Below are 21454 nucleotides of genomic sequence, written 5' to 3'. Positions count from 1 at the left end.
CTAATAAACTGTACCAATTGGCCCGACCAAAAATTCTAGAAATAAATCCATGGATGGATATATGAGTCTAAATTTAGGGAAAATTTACAGAATCAGTTTCCGAGTTTTGAAACTCGAGATATGATTTTTAAGGTGATAGTGATACAGATTTCCAGCCTGTCTGGAAATGTCAAATTGGTGGGTGAAATATGTGGATTTGGCTTGTTAACCCTCGTGTCCGATAACGGCGATGGTCTCGGGTTCGGGTGTTATAATTTTATTGGTATCGAGCCACGGTTTAGTCGATTCTAGGACTACCGTAATATGTTTGGGGTCTAGCTATACATGCCATTAAGTGATAAATTGATAGTGTGGAGATTTACGACAATTTGAATTTGTGTTTGTTTATAGCAATGGATCCCGATCCCAATCGAGCAATAGCTGATGATGTGGAGAGTGTGGCGCTTGCTCCGCGCAAGGGACAAAGACCGCGGACTCTCAACCTATGGCCACAATCCGAATGATGAGGCTAGGCAAGCCTTTTATAGTGTGATGAATGATTGGTTCAACCAATACATTCGAACTAACACTACTGTTCCACAACCTCCATTCCCGACTAATGCAACCCCGCACCTACAATACCTCCAAAGAATCGACCAAATAAGGTCAAGTAAGCCCCAATCGACAGAATTCGTAAACATGGGGCCCTTTGAATTCAAGGCTACGGATAGCGACGATGCCGAGCAAGCTGAATTTTGGTTGGATAACACTATCCGGGTGCTCGATGAGCTATCTTGTACACCCGATGAGTGCTTAAACTGTACCATCTCCTTGCTACGCGATTCCGCCTATTATTGGTGGAGTACTCTGACTTCTGTGGTGCCTAGAGAGCAAGTGACTTGGGAATTCTTTCAAACCGAGTTCCGAAAAAAGTATATCAGTTAGAGATTCATCGACCAAAAGCGAAGGAATTTCTTGATCTTAAGCAAGGTTTTATGTCGATTCGACTACGAACGAAAATTTGTGAGGCTTAGCCGAGACGCGAGAATGCATTTCGTTGAAGCTATTATGTGTAAACGCTCGAGGATGGGCTGAATGATGATATAAGGATGTTCGTTGGCATTCTCGAAATACGAGAGTTCGTAGTACTTGTTGAGCGAGCTTGTAAAGTCAAGAGCTTAGAATGGAGAAACAAAAGTTGATGTGGGAACCGGAGAATTCGAAAAGGTCCTCGGAAAGTCTCTTCAACAGCATCGAAGAGATTTCGAGATGATGTGAGCCGGTCTAGAGGCGCCGGGCTTTTCTAGACGAGGACGCGATCGACCCTGTGACCACACGAGTCACTTCGATCGCCGATGGTGGAAATGATCGCCGAGAGAGGCGGAGTGTCTCGCATTGTGGCAAATGGCATTCGGGAGCTGTTGGTTCCGTGATCGCTCTCGCTATAAGTGTGGGTCGGCCGACCACCTTATGAAGGATTGCCCGAGGTTGCTTGAACAAAATGTAAGTCGAGTGGAAACCCGGGTGCTACCATCGCCGAGGTAGGCCACCTAGAAATGTGGGCAATGTTAGTGGCGGTCGAGAGGATCTAGAGATGCTACCATCGATCCAAGGCTCGTGCTCTGCTAGGACTTATGCCATACGCAGACGCGAGGAGGATCTTGCCTCACCGGATGTCATTACGGTACTTTCACTCTTTTCAATACTAATGTGATTGCTTTGATTGACCCTGGTTCTACTCATTCTTATATATGTGAAAACTTAGCATCCAAGAAGACTTTGCCTATTGAGTCTCTCGAGTTTGTAATTCGGTGTCAAACCCTTGGGTCATTACGTGCTTGTCAACAAAGTGTGCAAGAAAAGTCCCCTAGTGTTTCGAGGTTCTTGTTTTCCGACGGACTTGATGCTTTTGCCGTTCAATGAATTCGACGTTATTCTTGGTTTGGATTGGTTGACCATGCACGATGCGGTTGTAAATTGCAAAAGCAAGACTATCGATTTGAGGTGCGCGAATAACGAGATAATTCGGGTTGAGTCTACGGACTTAAAGGGTTACCGGTGTAATATTAGCAATGTTGGCGGAAATATGTAAGAAAAGGGTGCGAAGCGTACCTTGCGTATGTGCTCGATGACAAGGAATCGTAAAAGAAACCCGAATCGATGCGGTGGTTTGTGAATACCGGATGTTTTTCCGAAGAATTGCCGAAGTTTACCACTGTTCAGGAAATAGAATTTGGCATCGAATTGGTACTGGTACCACTCCAATTTCGATAGCTCCATATCGTATGGCACCAACGGAATTAAAGGAGTTGAAAGCTCGATTGCAAGAATTGGTGGATAGAGGTTTTGCTCGCCTGAGTTTTTCGCCTTGGGGTGCGCCGGTGTTGTTTGTGAAAAGAAGGATGGAACCATGAGGTTGTAGATCGACTATCGTCGACTTAATAAAGCGACGATAAAGAACAAATATCCGTTACCACGTATCGATGACTTGTTCGATCAATGAAGGAGCCTCGGTGTTCTCGAAAATAGATTTGAGATCGGGCTATTATCAATTGCGAATTCGAGATTGGACGTACCCAAGACCGCCTTGAGCGAGATATGGTCACTATGAGTTCCTAGTGATGCCGTTTGGGCTTACTAATGCCCTGCGGTATTTATGGATTTAATGAATCGGATCTTGGACCATATTTGGATCGATTAGTAGTCGTGTTCATTGATGACATCTTGGTCTATTCAAGAAATGAGACCGAACATCTTGAACACCGAGGTTAGTCTGCAAATTTTACGGGATAAGCAATTATATGCTAAGTTCACAAGTGTGAGTTCGGTTAAGAGGTTAGCTTCTTGGGTCATGTGGTATCAGATCGGGTATTCGAGTCAATTCGAATAAAATTTCAGCCATACTTAATTGGAAGCCTCAGAAATATTCTTGAGGTTCGGAGCTTTTGGGGCTTCTTAGGTTATTACCGACGATTTGTAAAGGTTTCTCAACGATAGCCACGCCGATGACGGCTACTCCAAAAGGATGTTAAGTTCAAATGGACGGAGAAATGTCGAAAAGTTTCGACCAACGAAAACTTATTTGATGAAGCCCCAATTCTAGTGCAACCCGAATCGGCAAAGAGTTTGTCATCTATAGTGATGCCTCCCTACTTGGGTTAGGTTGCGTATTGATGCAAGAAGGTCGAGTTGTGGCCTGCGCGTCGAGGCAATTAAAGCCACAAGAGAAAAATTATCCGACCCATGATCTCGAATTGGCTGCCATCGTATTCGCCTTGAAGATTTGGCGACATTACTTATTTGGTGAGAGGTGCCATGTGTACTCGGATCACAAAAGTCTCAAATATTTGATGACCCAAAGAGACTTAAATCTGCGACAAAGACGTTGGCTCGAGCTGTTAAAGGATTATGAGCTGGTCATTGACTATCACCCGGGAAAGGCGAATGTGGTTGCGGATGCCTTGAGTCGTAAATCATTATTCACTTTACGAGCGATGAATGTGCACTTGTCCGTTCGATCCGACAACGTGTTAGTAGCTGAATTGAAAGCCAAACCATTATTGATACATCAAATTTGTGAAGCTCAGAAGGTCGACGATGAGTTGGTTGCAAAATGGGTCGAGTGTGTTCCGAACAAGGAATCGGAGTTTCAGATCGATGATGACGATTGTTTGAGGTTCAGAAGTCGTTTGTGTGTTCCAAGGTATTCGGAACTTATTTCGATAATTCTGAACGAAGCCCATTGTAGCCGAATGGCAATCCACCTGGGGAGTACGAAGATGTACAACGATTTGAAACGTCGGTTTTGGTGGCATGGTATGAAACGAGACATCTCCGACTTTGTTTGAGATGTTTAATATGTCAACAAGTGAAAGCGGAACATCAAGTGCCTTCAGATTACTTGGTGATCACGATACCCGAGTGGAAATGGGATCGAGTCACAATGGACTTTGTGTCCGGACTGCCATTGTCAGCAAGTAAGAAGGATGCGATTTGGGTTGTTGTTGATAGATTGACTAAGTCGGCTCACTTTATCCCTGTGCGTACGGATTTTTCATTGGATAAACTAGCTGAATTGTACGTTTCTCAGATTGTGAGATTACACGGGGTATCAATTTCTGTTGTGTCGGATAGAGATCCGAGGTTCACCTCGCGATTGAATTAGCTTGTTAACCCCTCGTGTCCGACACCGACGATGGTCTCGGGTTCGGGGTGTTATAATTTTATTGGTATCAGAGCCACGGTTTAGTCGATTCTAGGACTACCGTAATATGTTTGGGGTCTAGCTATACATGCCATTAAGTGATAAATTCCTTACCTCCTACTCCGTGTGTGTTCTCTCATCTTCCTCTAGGGTGTTTATATAGGCTTTAGAATGCCTCAAAACCCTCCAAAGTGCCATTTTCTGAATAGAACTAGACTTGGGCCTGACAGGGACACTCCCGTGTGACATACCCGTGTGGTGTGGCTTAGGCCGTGTTAAAGTCTGCTAAATAGACACGAGCGTGTGGTCTACTCGTGTGAGGAAGTCCAGGCCATGTTGATTTCTCACGTTGACCCATTTTCTCCGTTTTGGGCCCGTTTTTTGTTCTTTTTACTATCCTATGCTCGCCTAAGTATAAAATATGAAATTAAAAGATTAGGAGCATTAAATTCCAAAAATCTAATGATAATTCATCCAAAAATGTGCTAAGCATGGGATAAAAATATGTATAAATTACGACTTATCAAAATTCAATTAAGAAGTATGTTGAGATATGTTAATTTAAAGTAAGGACTAAATCATAAAAATATGAAAAGTTTATGTTCAAGTGTAAATATCCAGAATTTGATGTTTCAAAGTGTAAAAATAAGAAATTTGAAGGACCAAGAGTAAAAATAACCCAATTTATTATGATATGGAATTGTCATGTAAGGACCAAATTGAATAAATAGAGAAATATGAAGGACTAAATTATAATTTTACCAAATTAATTGATGATTCAAAGATGGAATTATGAAGGATCATGAAGGGCAAAATAACCATTTAGCAAGAAGATAATTTTGAAGTGTAATGATGATGTTGGTGATATCTAAATTAATTAATTAGTTAAAATATTTTATTAATATTTTATTATATATTGTTAGTATAAATGGGAGGAAAGATAAGAAAGAAAGAAAGAAAGAAATTTCTTCTCTTTACAATTTGGTCTTTCCACAAAGAATCTATCAATTTCACTTAGAAATTCAAGGAATTTCTATAACTACCAAGAGAAGAAAATGATAAAGAGTCTATGGAGAGAAAGAATATCAATTTAGATTCAAGAAAATAAAAGTTAGAGAAGAGAGAAAATCAAGCTTTAAGAGAACAAGGTATGAATGTTAAGGTTTTATGTTGTTTATAAGTTTCATAGTATTAGAAAAGTATAGAAATGACACTAAAGTAAAGATTTCTTAGGAAAGTATTATGTTTTTGTCATGTTGAGGAAATAAGAAGTTGATAAAGTGAATTAAGTGATAAAGAGAAGAGCAAGTGTTTTGGATAGAAAAGAGGTAAGTACCCATGAATTCTCTTGTCATTTAAGGATTAAAATATGAACTTTGTGTAATAGGTAGTAAGTTGGTAAAATGAAGTATGAAATAATTTAATAATTGAATAAGGAAATTATGATAAAAGTTTAATGAATGTGTTATGACTTGATGGAATATGCACAAAGAATTGTAAAAGTGAAATTATGGAAAATATGAAATTTTTATGATAACAATGATTAAATTGTAAAACTTGAGGAAATAAGTGGTTAAAATAAGAAAAGTGAAATACATGGAACTTTGATATATGAAATGTGATATTGAAATAAATTAATTGATTAAAATGTTACAAGGAAGAAAATTGATTTAATATGATTAATTAGTGAATGTTAATTTTTATGATATAAAGGACTAAAGCGAAAAGTTATGAAGGTTTACAAGAAAAAATATGTGAAGAATGTAGTAGAAAATACAAAAATACATGAATATTGTAATTCAAATTATATTTTTCTTTAAGTTGTGGAAATTAAGGACTAAATCGTGAACTTGTGAAATTTATGTTTGAAATAATAAAAGTAAGTGCATATAAGTTTGATATGTGAAAATAAATATCGTGGTGAATTAATGCATTAGAGTGCTAAGTAATAGTGAATATTAAATTTCATGAAAATGAAGACTAAATTGAATAAGTACAAAAATATAGTTGGATTGTGAAAATTGTGAATTATGAATAATGATCATGAATAGTCTTAAAATGGAAATGAACAGCTAATGTTTTTGAAATTATTGATTTTTAAGATTATATGTTCATGTAATATTAAATAGTAAATCCTAAACAAAAAGAATGAGAAAGTGTAATGAAATAAGACATCCATGATTAATTATGATAAATCTAGTATCATGAAATGCCCATGTAGACTAGTATTAAATTTTGTGGATATAATTGGCATGCGATAGGAACCTGAGCACTCCCATGTTAATCTTGATCTACATGAGTTTAGCACTTTGGTGCTTACTGTTATGCACTTTGGTGCTTACTGTTATGCACTTTGGTGCTCGTGCTTCTAGCACTATTGTGCTGCATGTTATGTGATATATTCTGTGTATCCATCTAATTCAAACGTGTCTAGCATGGGCTAACTAAAAAGTCGTCGTAAGTGATTTTTGATAAAAGTCTTGTTCCTGATAATCCGTGAAATGATAAAAAGATAAAAGAAAAATAGTAAAGCAAAGTATAGGTAAATTTATCAATATGGTATAAACTATTGGCTAATAGGATATAATCGTAAAATATAATAGTCATAACATTTATGATAAATAGAAATTTAAAGAAATGATAAAATCTGAATTCATAAGTACTTATTAAGCTTTCACGAGCTTAACACGTGTTTTAAACGTGTAGGTGAAAGATTGAATAGAAGGTTTAGATTTGAACCATTCGAGGTGATATTTGTGATACATCTTATCACATCTACAAGGATTCAAAGGCAAAAAGGTATGAATTGAATTTATGGATTAGTATATGGCATGTACTTAGTAAATATCAATAGTGAAAGAAAGTTTGATGGTCTTAGGTGTAGAGTTATGTAACTACTTAATTAAGTTCAAGAAGGAAATAAGGGAATCCTTTTAATTTGTAGAACTTCTAACCATAAAATCGTAACAATACATGGCCAAGGGTATCAATACTTCAAGGCAAGTATCGATACTTTAACTAAGGTATCGGTACCAATGGCTTTTGTTGAATTTTTTTGAAACTTCGAAGCTAAAATTGGTATTAGTACAAAATAAATGTATCAGTACCAAGGCCAGGGTATCAATACCACCTATAAGGGTATTGATACATGTAACACCTGTAACACCCCAAATTTCTGAAATTTCGGCTTTTGTGATTGTTGAGTATGGAAATATCAAAACTTTTGTTTTGATACATTTTGACATAAAATATATGTGGATTAAGAGGTTATGTGCTCTAGGGTGTTTGGGAGGTCCCAAGTTCGAGTCTTAACTTGGGCTAAATTTTGGGTTTTATTTTGGGTAAAGCCTGACTTTTGGCTAGTGGGCTTATAAGAATTTATTGGTAGGAACTTAACAGAATGGGCCTACTGGCAAGGGATTATGCCTGAGATCCCGAGTTTGAGTCGTGAGTGTGGCATTAATTTTGTTGCTAACTCGTGCGGACGTTTGGGCTAGACTAAAACTCTAAAGGGGGGTAAGGTTTATCAGATGTTGCCTAACCTATTTTCCTTTTTCTCTTTGCTCTCCCTGCCATTTTCTTTTTTTTCCCAAACCCCTTGTTGCCAAAATTTATTTCTTTTACCCCTCTCCTCCGTTTTCTTCCTTTTGATTAGTTTTGGCGTGTTGCTGGGGGTTCCGTCAGCTCGGTAAGTATGGTTTTGATCAATTGTAAGGTTTCTTTTTGGAGATCATTTAAGAAAGATTTAATTTTTTGTTTAGGGGATAATTAAGGTTCTGTGGATCATTAATCTGAGTTCTAAATAGCAAGAAATTACCGTTATTCGTTGAAGGTAAGTAGAACTCTCGTTTTGGGATTTGGCTATTCTGAATTATTCGAATCAAGAGACTAAAATTTTGGCTTACGACTGATAATAATAGGTTTTGGAGTGTTCGAGATTGCATTAGGCTTCAATCAGAACCAGGTGTGTACTCTAATCGATCTAAAACCGTATTTTGGCGAAAGCCGAAAACGCTGTTGTCGACACTACACGAGCGTGTGGACTACTCGTGTGGAGGTCGTGTGGTGATACACGACCATGTGATCAACGAGCCAGGCGGTACGCGTGCCACACAAGCATGACGAACACGAGCATGTGAGGCTGGCTAGGCCATGTGCGAGGCACAGGCTAGACCAATTGGGCCGAATGGGCCACACGGACATGTGGGCTCATATGGGTGAACCACACGACGTGTGGGAATCTGGGCTAGGCTGTGTGATCTACACGGGCAAGGCTAAATTGGGCTGTGTGAGCCACACGGGCGAGTGGGCCCACACGGGTAGGGCATACGGGCATATGAGCCCAACTTGTTTGAAATGCTCTGCAAGGTTGCACGGGTCGCCCAAGTCGATTGTGACCTGACTGTAGGGTCGGTAAGCGTTATTTAGATCCTATACTTTGATTTGTTACTAGATTGTATGCAAAAGCATGTTAATTTAAACATGTGTATCTGTCTGATTTTGTACATCTGTTTTGACTTGAGGATGGTATGATCTGATATCTGTATATAAGCATGCCATGTTATTTATGTTGCATTGCATTGGGTTGAGATTGTTGTGAAGAGAAGGAAGACTGAAAGGCTTTCAGCCTGTTATTTGGCAGCTATGCTGCATGTATCTGTCATGTGCCGTTTACGGTACCATTTGGTGTGTAGGGTTAGGTGGGTCGATTCTATCCCCACATGGTGTGTTGGGTTGGACGGAGATGGTGTGCAGGGTTAGTGGGCATGTTTCCCTGATAATCTGATCTGTTATGCATGCGATAACTCTATGGGCTGAGGCCCGATTGTTCTAATACTGCACCTGAGTGGGCTAAGGTCCACACTGATTCTATAAAGGGCTCAGGCCTGGATTATCTGTATTTCATTATCTGTTTGTATGCATACTGCTTATGGGGTTGTACACATTAAGTTTGTAAAAACTCTCCCCTTTATTGTTTTATCTATCAGGTAATCCCTAGCAGTAGATGGATTGGTGCAGCAGAGGGCTCGATGGTGACCACAGCTACATATACTCTGGTTTTTATGGTTTTAATGCTTTTATTACATTAACTGCTATTATTAGGAGTATTTATGTAATTTCTGGGCTCAGACGGTTTGGATTAAATTCGGGATTTTGGAACTACTACTTATTATTTTGAAACTACAACATGTCACGATAATTTTATTTGTTTTTTTTTAACTTCCTCATATAAAGAAACGTTTTCAAGAAAATTAATCAATATATATGTTTTCTGAGCTAAGTAAAAGGTGGTAACTGGAATGGTTTTTGGGTAAACACGGTATTAAATACATTCTCATGTAACTTCGCCATATTCGACCATAACGTTTAGGCTGGGTTTGGGGTGTTACATTTAGTGGTATCAAAGTCAAGTTGCAAAACTCGACTGTAGATTTGGGTTTCAAAATTTGGTTCTAAGAAATGATTTGTAAAGCGATTTGAAATATTTTTTGATAACGAGTATGTGGCACACTGAGCCTTCAATCCTGTAAGTTCTTTAAAACTCTAATATGTGTTGTCTGAAAACATGCTTATACTGAAATCTTGTTTGTATCTATATGAAAATGTTGTGTGTGTAATGAGACAATTGTAGGTAGTACTTTACTAAAACACTATAGGTAGTGTGGACTGAAATTGTAGTGAGACTGTTTCTCACGATAACTGACTCTGAAACTTTATTACTATATTGCATAAAATATCTGCTAATAATTATCAAAACTGGAAACTGATGTGCATAAAACTTCTAAATATAGATTAATTCTATAGTTACGATGAGCGCACGTGGTACTCGTGGACGAGGTACTAGAGGTCGAGGTAGAGGCCGTAGAGGGATTCGAGCTCAGTCCTTTGCATCTAATATGATCGCTAATCTGGACACTAGCGAGACACCGGTGTCACTCATTACTGAGACTGGTGCTGAGTCTTATGACTGTGCAGCTGGGGACGACACACTGTCCCAGGCCATGTTGCGAATTCTGGAGAAGGTTGTTAGGGTCAATACTGGATCTGGAGACCGTGGGTCTGTTATAGAAGGATCCGGTTGAATGGGGCTAAGATATTTAGGGGTATCACTGGAATTGCTCCGAGTGTGGCAGAGTACTGGATGGAGGCCACAGAGCACATAATGGATGATTTGGACTTTACTGATGAGCAGAAGCTCAAGGGGGTTGTGTCTTTGCTTAGCGATAAGGCATATTAGTGGTGGTTGACCGTTGAGGAGGGCACTCAGCCTGAACGACTGACTTGGGATCTGTTTAAGACCACTTATCAGAGTAAGTATGTGGGAGCCAGCTACACTGATGCTAAGCAACTTGAGTTCCTAAATCTCACTCAGGGTGATCGTTCAGTGGCTAAGTTCCTTAGATTGAGCCTTTATACGAGGGGCATGGTGGCGATTGAGTACGAGCACTATGTTTGATTTGAGGATAGTCTCCGTGATAGTCTGTGGGTTTTGATAGCTCTACAAAGGGAACAGGATTTCTCTGCCTTGGTCGAGAAGGCCAGGATAGCCGAAGAGGTGAAGCGCTCTAAGCGTCAAACAGTGAAAAAGGGAAGGATAAGAGGGATTCTGAGACTACGAATGTGGGGATGAGGCCTAAGAAAAAGGTCAGGACTGATAGGCCCGTGAGAACTGGGCCTACTGTTGCTGTTCCTATTAGGGTGGCGATGTGCCAGCTTTGTAATAGATGCCATCCAAACGAGTGTTGGAGAGCTACTGGGGCTTGTTTGAGGTGTGGGTCGACTGAGCATTGAGTTAGGGATTGTCCACTGAGGAGTAATTAGGTGTAAGCTCTAGTTGCTGAGACTGCACAACCGTTGAGAGGGGTATAGTAGCCACCTAGGGGCCGAGGACAGGCTAGGGGTGGTATCGGTATGGGTCGAGGTCAGAGAGTACCAGGCACAGGTTAGAGATGCTCCAGACGTCATCACGAGTATGTTTTTAATTCTTGATGTACCTTATGTTGCACTGATAGACATAGGCTCTACACATTCCTATATTGCATGTTCTATGTCTAAGACCTTGCGAATACCATATGAGAGCACTTCTAGTGAGATTTCAGTGGTGAGTCTGTTGGGGCAGTCTATTAGGGTTAGTAAATTGTTTAGAGACGTTCCGCTGGAAGTACAAGAGACGATATTTTTGGCTAATCTGATGAAACTTCTGTTTGGAGAGTTGGACTTAATTTTGCGTATGGACTGGTTGGTGAAGCATCGTGTAAGTCTGGATTATGCTGAAAATAGAGTTGTTTTGAGGACTGATGAGGATAACAAGATAGTCGTAATTAGAGAACGATGAAATTATTTGACTAATGTGATATCTGGGTTTGTGGCAGAGAAGCTAGTGAGGAAAGGATGTGGGGTGTGTATGGCCTATTTCAGTGTTTCTAATTTTGTGGACTCTTTAGTTAAGGACATCCGTGCTGTGAGGGACTTTTCAGATTTTTTTCAGAGAAATTATCAGGATTGCCTTCTAGTTGTGAGATAGAATTTGGGATCGAGTTGATTCCTAGTACTGCTCCGGTGTCAATTTCCCATTATCGAATGGCACTGAAGGAGTTGGAAGAACTTAAGGCTCAAATTCAAGAGCTGTTGAATCGTGGGTTTATTCATCCTAGTGTGTCTCCATGGGGAACACCTGTTTAGTTCATAAAGAAGAAGGACGGTACGATGAGGATGTGTATCGATTACCGTCAGTTGAATAAATTTATGATTAAGAATAAATACCCACTTTCGAGGATAGACGATTTATTCGATTAGTTTAAGGGGGATTCTGTGTTCTCCAAGATCGACCTGTGGTCAGGTTATTTTCAGCTAAGGGTTAAGGAGGCCAATGTGCATAAGACAGCATTTAGGACTCGTTATAGACATTACGAGTTCTTAGTTATGCCCTTTGGGTTGACTAATGCACCAGCGGCATTCATGGACTTGATGAACCGTGTGTTTCAACCTTACTTAGACCAGTTCGTGGTGGTGCTTATCGATGACATTGTGATTTACTTAAAGTCTGAGGACGAGCACGATGAGCATCTCAGGGTTGTTCTGCAAATCCTTCGTGAGAAACAGCTCTATGCAAAGTTCTCTAAGTGTGAGTTTTGGCTTTAGAAAGTAATCTTTTTGGGACATGTGGTGTCTGCTGGAGGAATTCGTGTTGATCCTTATAAGATTGAGGCTGTGTTGGATTGGAAACAGCTGAAGAATCTGTCGAAAGTTCATAGCTTTTTGGGACTGGGATGATATTACCAACGTTTCGTAGAAGGGTTATCGGTGATCGCAGGGCCGTTGACTAAGTTACTGCGTAAGAGAGTTCCTTTTGTTTGGACAGGAGCACAGCAGGAGAGCTTTGAGAAGCTTAAGACAGCTTTGACTCAAGCTCCAGTTTTGATACAGCCAGAGCCCAGTAAAGACTTCATAGTGTACAGTGATGAGTCACATATGGGTTTGGGTTGCGTCTTGATGCAAGACGGTAAGGTAGCTGCCTATGCATCTCGACAGCTTAAGACTCACGAGGCTAACTATCCGACGCATAATTTGGAGTTAGCTGTAGTTGTCTTTGCATTAAAGATTTGGAGGCTTTATCTGTACGGTGAGAAGTGTGCAATCTACACTGATCACAAGAGCCTCATGTATCTCCTCACTCAGAAGGACTTAAATCTTAGGCAACATCGGTGGGTTGAGCTGCTTAAGGATTACGACTGCAGTATTGAGTATCATTTAGGTAAGGCCAATGTCGTGGCTGATACGTTAAGCCGTAGGGCTATTACAGATTTGAGGGCGATGTTCGCTCGACTGAGTCTTTATGACGATGAAATTCTCCTTGCTGAGTTGCAGGTTAGACCGACATGGCTAGATCAGATTAAAGATAAGTAGTTAGGAGATAAGTCCCTTGAGTTACGATTACGTCAGGTTGAGGCTAGAACTACTACTGATTTTGGGATTGGTAGTGATGGGGTATTGCGTTTTCAAGGTAGGGTCTGTGTACCTAATGACGAGGATTTGAGACTATCGATTCTGAGGGAAGCGCATAGTAGTCCTTACGCTATGCATCCTGGTAGAAATTAAATGTATAAAGATCTTCGAGAGTTATACTGGTGGCCAGGGTTGAAACATGAGGTGACCGACTTTGTTGCTCATTGTTTGACTTGTTAGCAGGTTAAGGCTGAGCATCAGTTACCTTCGGGTTTGCCATAACTAGTAAAGATACCGATGTGGAAATGGGAACGAGTAACGATGGACTTCATTAGTGGGTTGCCTTTAACGCCTAATAAGAAGGATTCTGTTTGGGTCATTGTGGATTGATTGACCAAGTCAAAACATTTCATTCCTGTTAGGATAGACTTCTCTTTACAGAAGTTGGCTAAAATTTACATCTCTGAGATAGTAAGACTGCATGGGGTTCCTGTTTCAATCATTTCCGATAGGGATCCTCGTTTTACGTCTCAGTTTTGGTAGAAAGTTCACAAGGCTTTGGATTCTCGTCTTGACTCCAGTACTGCTTTTCATCCTCAGATAGATGGTTAGTCAGAGAAGGTGATTCAGATACTGGAGGATATGTTGAGGGGTTGTGTTTTAGATTTTTGAGGTTGTTGGGAAGAGTACTTGCCATTGACAGAGTTCGCTTACAATAATAACTATCAGTCTAGTATTTAGATGGCACCGTATGAAGCACTTTATGGTCGTAAGTGTCGCACTCTTTTGTGCTAGACTAAGTTGGGTGAACGACATGTCCTGGGTCCAGAGTTGGTTTCAGATACTGAGGATAAAATCCACTTAATTCGAGATCGACTGAAAGCAGCTTCCGATATATAGAAGTCCTATGCTGATTTGAAGAGGAAAGATATCGAGTATTTTGTGGGGGACTTGGTTTTCCCTAAGGTCTCGCCATGGAAGAAGGTTCTGAGGTTCGCTTGCAAGGGCAAGTTAAGCCCTAGGTTCATTGGACTATACAGGATTCTAAAGTGAGTAGGGTCGGTCGTGTATCAATTGGAGCGTCCTCTAGAGTTGGATCGTATACATGATGTATTCTATGTCTCGATGTTGAGACGTTACCGCTCTAATCCCACGCACATTGTTCCTGTAGCGAAGATTGAGGTTGGACCAGATCTGACGTTCGAGGAGGAGCCAGTTCAGATTTTGGATCGCGACGTCAAGATTCTGCGTACGAAATCTATTCCTTTGGTGAAGGTGCTGTGGCAGAATCATAGCACTGAAAAGGCTACTTGGGAGCCAGAGGATTCGATGCGACAGCAGTATTCTCACCATTCCTGATCAGGTAAAAATTCGAGGATGAATTTTCTTTAAGGGGGTAGAGTTGTAATGCCCCAAATTTCTAAAATTTTGGCTTTTGTGATTGTTTAGTATGGAAATATCAAACTTTTGTTTTGATTCATTTTGGCATAAAATATATGTGGATTAAGAGGTTATGTGCTCTGAGGTGTTTGCGAGGTCTTAAGTTCGAGTCTTAACTTGGGCTAAATTTTGGGTTTTATTTTGGGTAAAGCCTGAATCTTAGTTAGTGGGCTTATAAGAATTTATTGGTAAGAACTTAACAGAATGGGCCTACTAGTTTAGTGGTTGAGTGACAAGGGACTATGCTTGAGATCCCGAGTTCGACTCGTAAGTGTGGCATTAATTTTTACTGCTAAGTCATGGGGACGTTTGGGCTGGACTAAAACACTAAAGGGGGGTAGGGTTTATTAGATGTTGCCTAACCACTTTTCCTTTTTCTCTTTGCTCTCCCTTCTGTTTTCTTTTTTCCCAAACCCCTTGCTGCCGAAATTTATTTCTTTTACCCCTCTCCTCCGTTTGTTTTCTTTCGATTAGTTTTGGTGTACTGCTAGGGGTTTCGCCGGCTCGGTAAGTATGGTTTTGATCAATTGTAAGGTTTTTTTTTGGAGATCGTTTAAGAAGGATTTAATTTTCTACTTAGGGGATAATTAAGGTTCTGTGGATCACTAATCGGAGTTCTAAACAGCGATAAATCACCGTTATTCATTGAAGGTAAGTAGATCTCTCATTTCGGGATTTGGCTATTCTAAATTATTCGAATCAAGAGACTAAAATTTTAGCTTACGACTGACAATAATAGGTTCTGGAGTGTTCGGGATTTCGTTAGGCTTCAATCAGAACCAGCTGTGTACTCCAATCAATCTGAAATCGCGTTTCGGTGAAAGCCAAAAATGATGCTGTCGACGCCACACGAGCGTGTGGAATGCCTGTGTGGAGGCCGTGTGGCGATACACGGCTGTATGATAGACGAGCCAGGCCATGCGCGTGCCATACGGGCACGACGGACACCGGCGTGTGAGGTTGGCTAGGTCGTGTGCGAGGCACGGGCTAGACCAATTGGGCCGAGTCGGCCACACAGGCGTGTGGGCTCACACGGGTGAACCATACGGGCATGTGAAAATTTGGGCCAGGCCGTATGATCCACACGGGCAAGGCCAAATTGGGCTATGTGAGGGACACTGGCATGTGACCCCAACTTGTTTGAAATGCTCTGCAAGGTTGCACGGGTCGGCCAAGTCGACTGTGACCTGACTGTAGGGTCGGTAAGCGTTATTTAGACCCCATACTCTGATTTGTTACTAGATTGTATGCAAAAGCAAGTTAATTTAAGCATGTGTATCTGTCTGATTTTGTACATCTGTTTTGACTTAAGGATGGTATGATCTGATATCTGTATATAAGCATGCCATGTTATTTATGTTAAATTGCATTGGGTTGGGATTGTTGTGAAGAGAAGGAAGACTGAAAAGCTTTTAGCCTATTATTTGGCAGCTATGTTGCATGTATCTATCATGTGCCGTTTACGGTACCATTTGGAGTGTAGGGTTGGATGGGTTGATTATATCCCCATACTTGGTGTGTAGGGCTGGGTGGGTCGTTTCTATCCCCACATGGTGTGTTGGGTTGGACGGAGATGGTGTGCAGGGTTGGTGGGCATGTTTCCCTAATAATTTGATCTGTTATGCATGCGATAGCTATATAGGCTAAGGCCCGATTGTTCTGATACTGCACTTGAGTGGGCAAAGGTCTACATCGATTCTGTAAAGGGCTCAGGCCCAAATTCTCTGTACTTCATTATCTATTTGTATGCATGCTGCTTGTGGGGTTGTACACACTGAGTTTGCGAAAACTTACCCCTTTATTGTTTTATCTGTCAGGTAATCCCTAGTAGTAGATGAATTGGTGCAGCGGAGGGCTCGACGGTGACCACAACTACATATACTCTAGTTTTTACGATTTTAATGCTTTTATTACTTTAACTGCTATGATTGGGAGTATTTATGTAATTTCTGGGCTCAGACGGTTTGGATTAAATTCAGGATTTTAGAACTACTGCTTATTATTTTGAAACTGCAACGTGTCACAATAACTTTATTTGTTTTTTTTAGCTTCCGCGCATAAAGAAACGTTTTCAAGCAAATTAATAAATATATATGTTTTTTGAGTTACGTTAAAGGTGGTAATTGGAACTATTTTTGGGTAAACACGGTATTAAATACATTCTCATGTGACTTCGCCAGATTCGGCCATAACGTCTAGGCCGGGTTTAGGGTGTTACAACACCCCTAACCCATATCCATCGTCGAAACAGGGTTATGGAGCATTACTGGAGTTTATAGTTAAATTACAGTTATTTTAGTCATTACTATTCATTTTCGAAAATCAATCATAATTGATCATAATGTCCCTCATATGGGTCCTCAAGGGCCAAAATATATATTAAAATCTAGTTGAGACTAAACTGGGATCACAGAAATTTTTTTACGAAATCTCAAATTTTTTTTCTTAAGTGCAGTGGACACATGCCCGTGTGCTCAGGCCGTGTGGCTCACGCAGCTAATGACACACCCGTGTCTCAGGTCGTGTGGGCATTCGATGTGAGGCACACGGCCGTGTTTCAGCCCGTGTCCTTACCCATGTAACTTTCTGACTTAAGTCACATGGCCAACCACACGCCCGTGTGCTAGACCTTGTGGACAATTTAATTTTTGAAAATTAGGTGCAGGTGTTACACGGCCAAGACAGACACTCATGTGTTAGGTCATGTGTCTCACACGATTGAGACACACGCCCGTGTCTCTACCTGTGTGCTCAATTCTGAGCATTCTATTTCTCTAGTTTTAAGATGCAGGAGACACACAGCCTAATCACACTCCCGTGCGCATGGCCATGTGTCACACATGGTTGAGACACACGCCCTTGTGTCTGCCCGTGTGGAAAGAATAAGGCCATTTTCCAAACCTTATTTCTCACCCTTTTGACCTTTCACCTACACCAACACTTTAATATATATTCACCAACCAATTCAAGGCATATAATTTAATCTAATGATCAAGTTTTATGCATGACACCTTTACTCATGTTTTCAAGTATCATTTTTACATTAAAATTTTATATTTACCCAAACTTATTTGCATCTAATATATTAAACTATACATGTTCATATGCTAAATATAATAAACTTCATTCATAAGTATGCATTAAATTTACTATCACTAGCCATTCCAATGGCTAGTTACAACCAAAACATTTACATGCCTCATTTGTTATCATTAGTTGATACATGCTATTACACTAAGGTAAGATTCCTATTTATACCAAAACGAGCTGGAGGATAATGTGATGATACTCCAATCGATTCTAGCCTTTATAAGCTTCCAAACACTATAAAATAGAGAAAACAAAACCGAGTAAGCATTTCAAATGCTTAGTAAGTTCGTATAATAGGAATTTAACTTACCAATTATGTTCAGTTTAAGTAATCATGCAAATAACATGCATCCTAAGAAATTAACCAATTGGCTAATTACATTCACTCAACCAAGCAAGTTAGTCATAAATTTCTAAATACTTTTCAGGTAAGAAAGATGAGCTCATCATATAAAAGCTTTCATAGACATATACTTTCCGTATCATATTTTCATATAACATATACATTTCTATGATAAATCATCTCAAGTTCAGATTACCATAACAAAACTTTGCCCGTTGAATTTATTTGAAATATCGATGGATATGCTCATGTAGTACACTTAAAGTGTACAAAACTAAAATCTGTCAATTCATATCCAGGGGTACCCAATTAGGGAACATAATCAGGAAGCACTCTCTTGAGCCATGTAACAAGATGCTCATGTCAGCCATGAATCAGGAAGCTTACCCAGGCTAAACAGGAAACTCATAAGAGTTTTATTCAGGAAGCTCAATGAGCTTAACAGGCAACTCCGAAGAGTTATTATCAAGGAGCTCTGGATAGCAAAACAGGGAGTTCAAGAGAGCCATGTCAGGAAGCTCATAAGAGCCTATATCAGGACGTTCATGAAGAGTTGCATTTGTGTTTGCAATAAATGTTGGATCACAACCGATCGAATCGTGTAACAGGACGCTCACAGAGAGCTGCAGTAGTGTGCAACACATGCAAGATCACTACCAATTAGGATACTCGCAGGAACTATATAACAGGAATGCTCAAGAAGGCTTTTCACAGGATGCTCGTCCGAGCTATAACGTTCGCAACATATGTAGAACTATAATCAATACGGGAAAATACTGTATCTATCGCATTTCATTATTCAAACGGGATTTATCATTTATCGAGCAACATTGGGCATGAGATTAATTCCATACATTAAACACTTATGCAATTCATACAAATACAACACTTGATTCAAACATATTAATACACATAATTTACATGAACATACCTCAACACTTGTTCGTGTATAAAAATCTACTAATCCGTCACTTTTTCTTTTCCTCGATCTAACTCTTTATTTGATCATTCAGGATCTATATAAACAAATTTAACATCAATTTAATCCATTTCATACTCAATTGAACTCAATTCACTTCCTAGGTAAAATTACTATTTTGCCCCTATACTTTTCATAAATGACAAAATTTGTTTCTAAACTCGGAAAATGAAGTTCATGCAATTTAATCCTTATTTCAAGCCTAACTGAATTTTACATGTTACAATAACAGCCCATGAATTTCACAAAAATCAGAATTTTTCCTTGGGTTTTACCATTTTTCAGTTTAGTCTCTAAACCATAATTTCATCAAAATTCTCTTTGTAAAAGTTGTTTATCTGTCAAAAAAATTTCATTTTCTATCATAAATTTCAAAATTTCAGCATATTCATCCATGACAAAATTTCTATATTTTGATATTTTTACAAATTAATCCCCTAAAATAACTAGATTAGGTTATTCCAATCTCAAAAATTTAAAAATTACTAAAAACAAGACAAGCTTGCTTTCTCTTTCCTAGGGTTTCCATAAAATTTGGGGATGAAGATATAAAATGATGATATTAAACATTTATTTAATTTATCATCTTTTATTTATTTCTATTTCCAATTTAGTCCTTTTCTTTTCTAAATTTCCATGGATGAATCATCAAAAATATCTACTAACTTTTCTTAATTGTCTAATTGTCATATAAGGGCATCAAATTTTGAATTCCATATCTATTTGATACTTATAGCTACTAGAAATCAACTTTAGCATTTTATGCAATTTGGTCCTTTCTATAATTAAACATGTAATCGGTAAAATTTTCTTATCGAAAATTTCATACGTTTTTCCTATCATAATGCAAACCATGCAATATTATTAAAATAAATTTTCTTTCTGATTTTGATTTGTGGTCCCGAAACCACTGTTCCGATTTCACTGAAAATGGGCTGTTACAACTCTCCCCTTGAAAGTTTTCGTCCTCGAAAATATTACCAGTAAAAAGGTTCGAGTATTGCTTTTTTATGGTATCCTCCAGTTCTCAGGAAGTTTCTTCAATTTCATGTCGTTTCCAAAGAACTTTTACTAAAGCCACCTTTTTGTTTCTTAACTCTTTCGTTTCACATGCTAAAATTTTGATCGGTTCCTCATTGTAAGTCATATCAGGCTAAATTTCAACTTCTGTCAGGGATATAACATGTGAAGGATCAGATCGATACGGTTGTAACATGGACACTTGAAAAATAATATGAATTCTGTCAAGCTCTGGTGGTAATGCCAGTCGATATGCAACAGGTCCAATTCTTTTTGTAATCTTATAAAGTCTAATGAATCGTGGACTCAATTTTCCTTTACGGCCAAACTGGAGAACTTTCTTCTAAGGTAATACTTTCAAGAATACCTTATCACTGACCTAAAATTCTATCTCTTTTTGTTTAAGATCGGCATAAGACTTTTGACAGTCAGAGGTTACTTTTAAACTATCTCGAATTACATTCACTTTTTCTTCAGTTTCACGAAACCTTGTGTATCTTTTTCTCATTGAGTTTTGTCCAATATAATGAAGTTCTACTTTTTTGGCCATATAGAGCCTCATACGGTGCCATTTTAATGCTAGAATGATAACTATTATTGTATGCAAATTCAACCAAAGGCAAATACTTTTCTCAATTACCTTCAAACTCTAACACACAACACTGAAGCATATCTTCTAAAATTTGTATCACACATTCTGATTGACCATTAGTCTAAGGATGAAATGCAGTATTGAAATGTAACTGCATACCCAGACCTTCTTGCAATTTGCTCCAAAATCGAGATGTATACCAGGGATCTCTCTCGAAAATAATGGAGACTGGTACTCTATGCAGTCTGACAATCTCGGAATCAAGCAATCTATCCCAAGAGAAATCCATACGTACCGGAATAAAGTGTGCAAACTTTGTTAGACGGTCAATGATTACCCAAATAGCATCTTTCTTGTTCAGAGATAAGGGTAATCCAGACACAAAATCCATGGTAACTCTTTCCCATTTCCATTCTGATATTGTAACTGGCTGTAATAATCCCAAAGGCACTTGATATTCAGTTTTCACTTATTGACATATCAAACATTTAGATACAAATCTAGAAATATCTCGTTTCATTCCCGGCCACCAGTATATCCTTTCGAAATCATTGTACATTTTGTTACTAATAGGATGAATAAACATTGTACCTTTGTAAGCTTCATTCAAAATCTTCTATACAAGTTCTGAATTCTTCGGTACACATATTTTGCCTCTGAACAATAAGTAGTTATCAGACCCAATCTGAAATTCTGAATTAGAATTCAACTCACACTGTATCTGTTTAGCTTGTAATTCATCATTACTCTTCTAAGCTTCACAGACCTGTTGTAGGAATACTGGTCTAGTTTTTAACGTAGCTATGACTGAACCATCATCAAACAAAGATAACAGGTTATTCATTGTTTTGCAAGGCAAAT

The sequence above is a fragment of the Gossypium arboreum genome, chromosome 6 (genome assembly GCF_025698485.1).
Source record: "Gossypium arboreum isolate Shixiya-1 chromosome 6, ASM2569848v2, whole genome shotgun sequence".
NCBI classification, from domain to species: Eukaryota; Viridiplantae; Streptophyta; class Magnoliopsida; order Malvales; family Malvaceae; genus Gossypium; species Gossypium arboreum.
The sequence above is the reverse complement of the archived record's forward strand: the minus strand, read 5'-3'. Positions refer to the sequence as shown.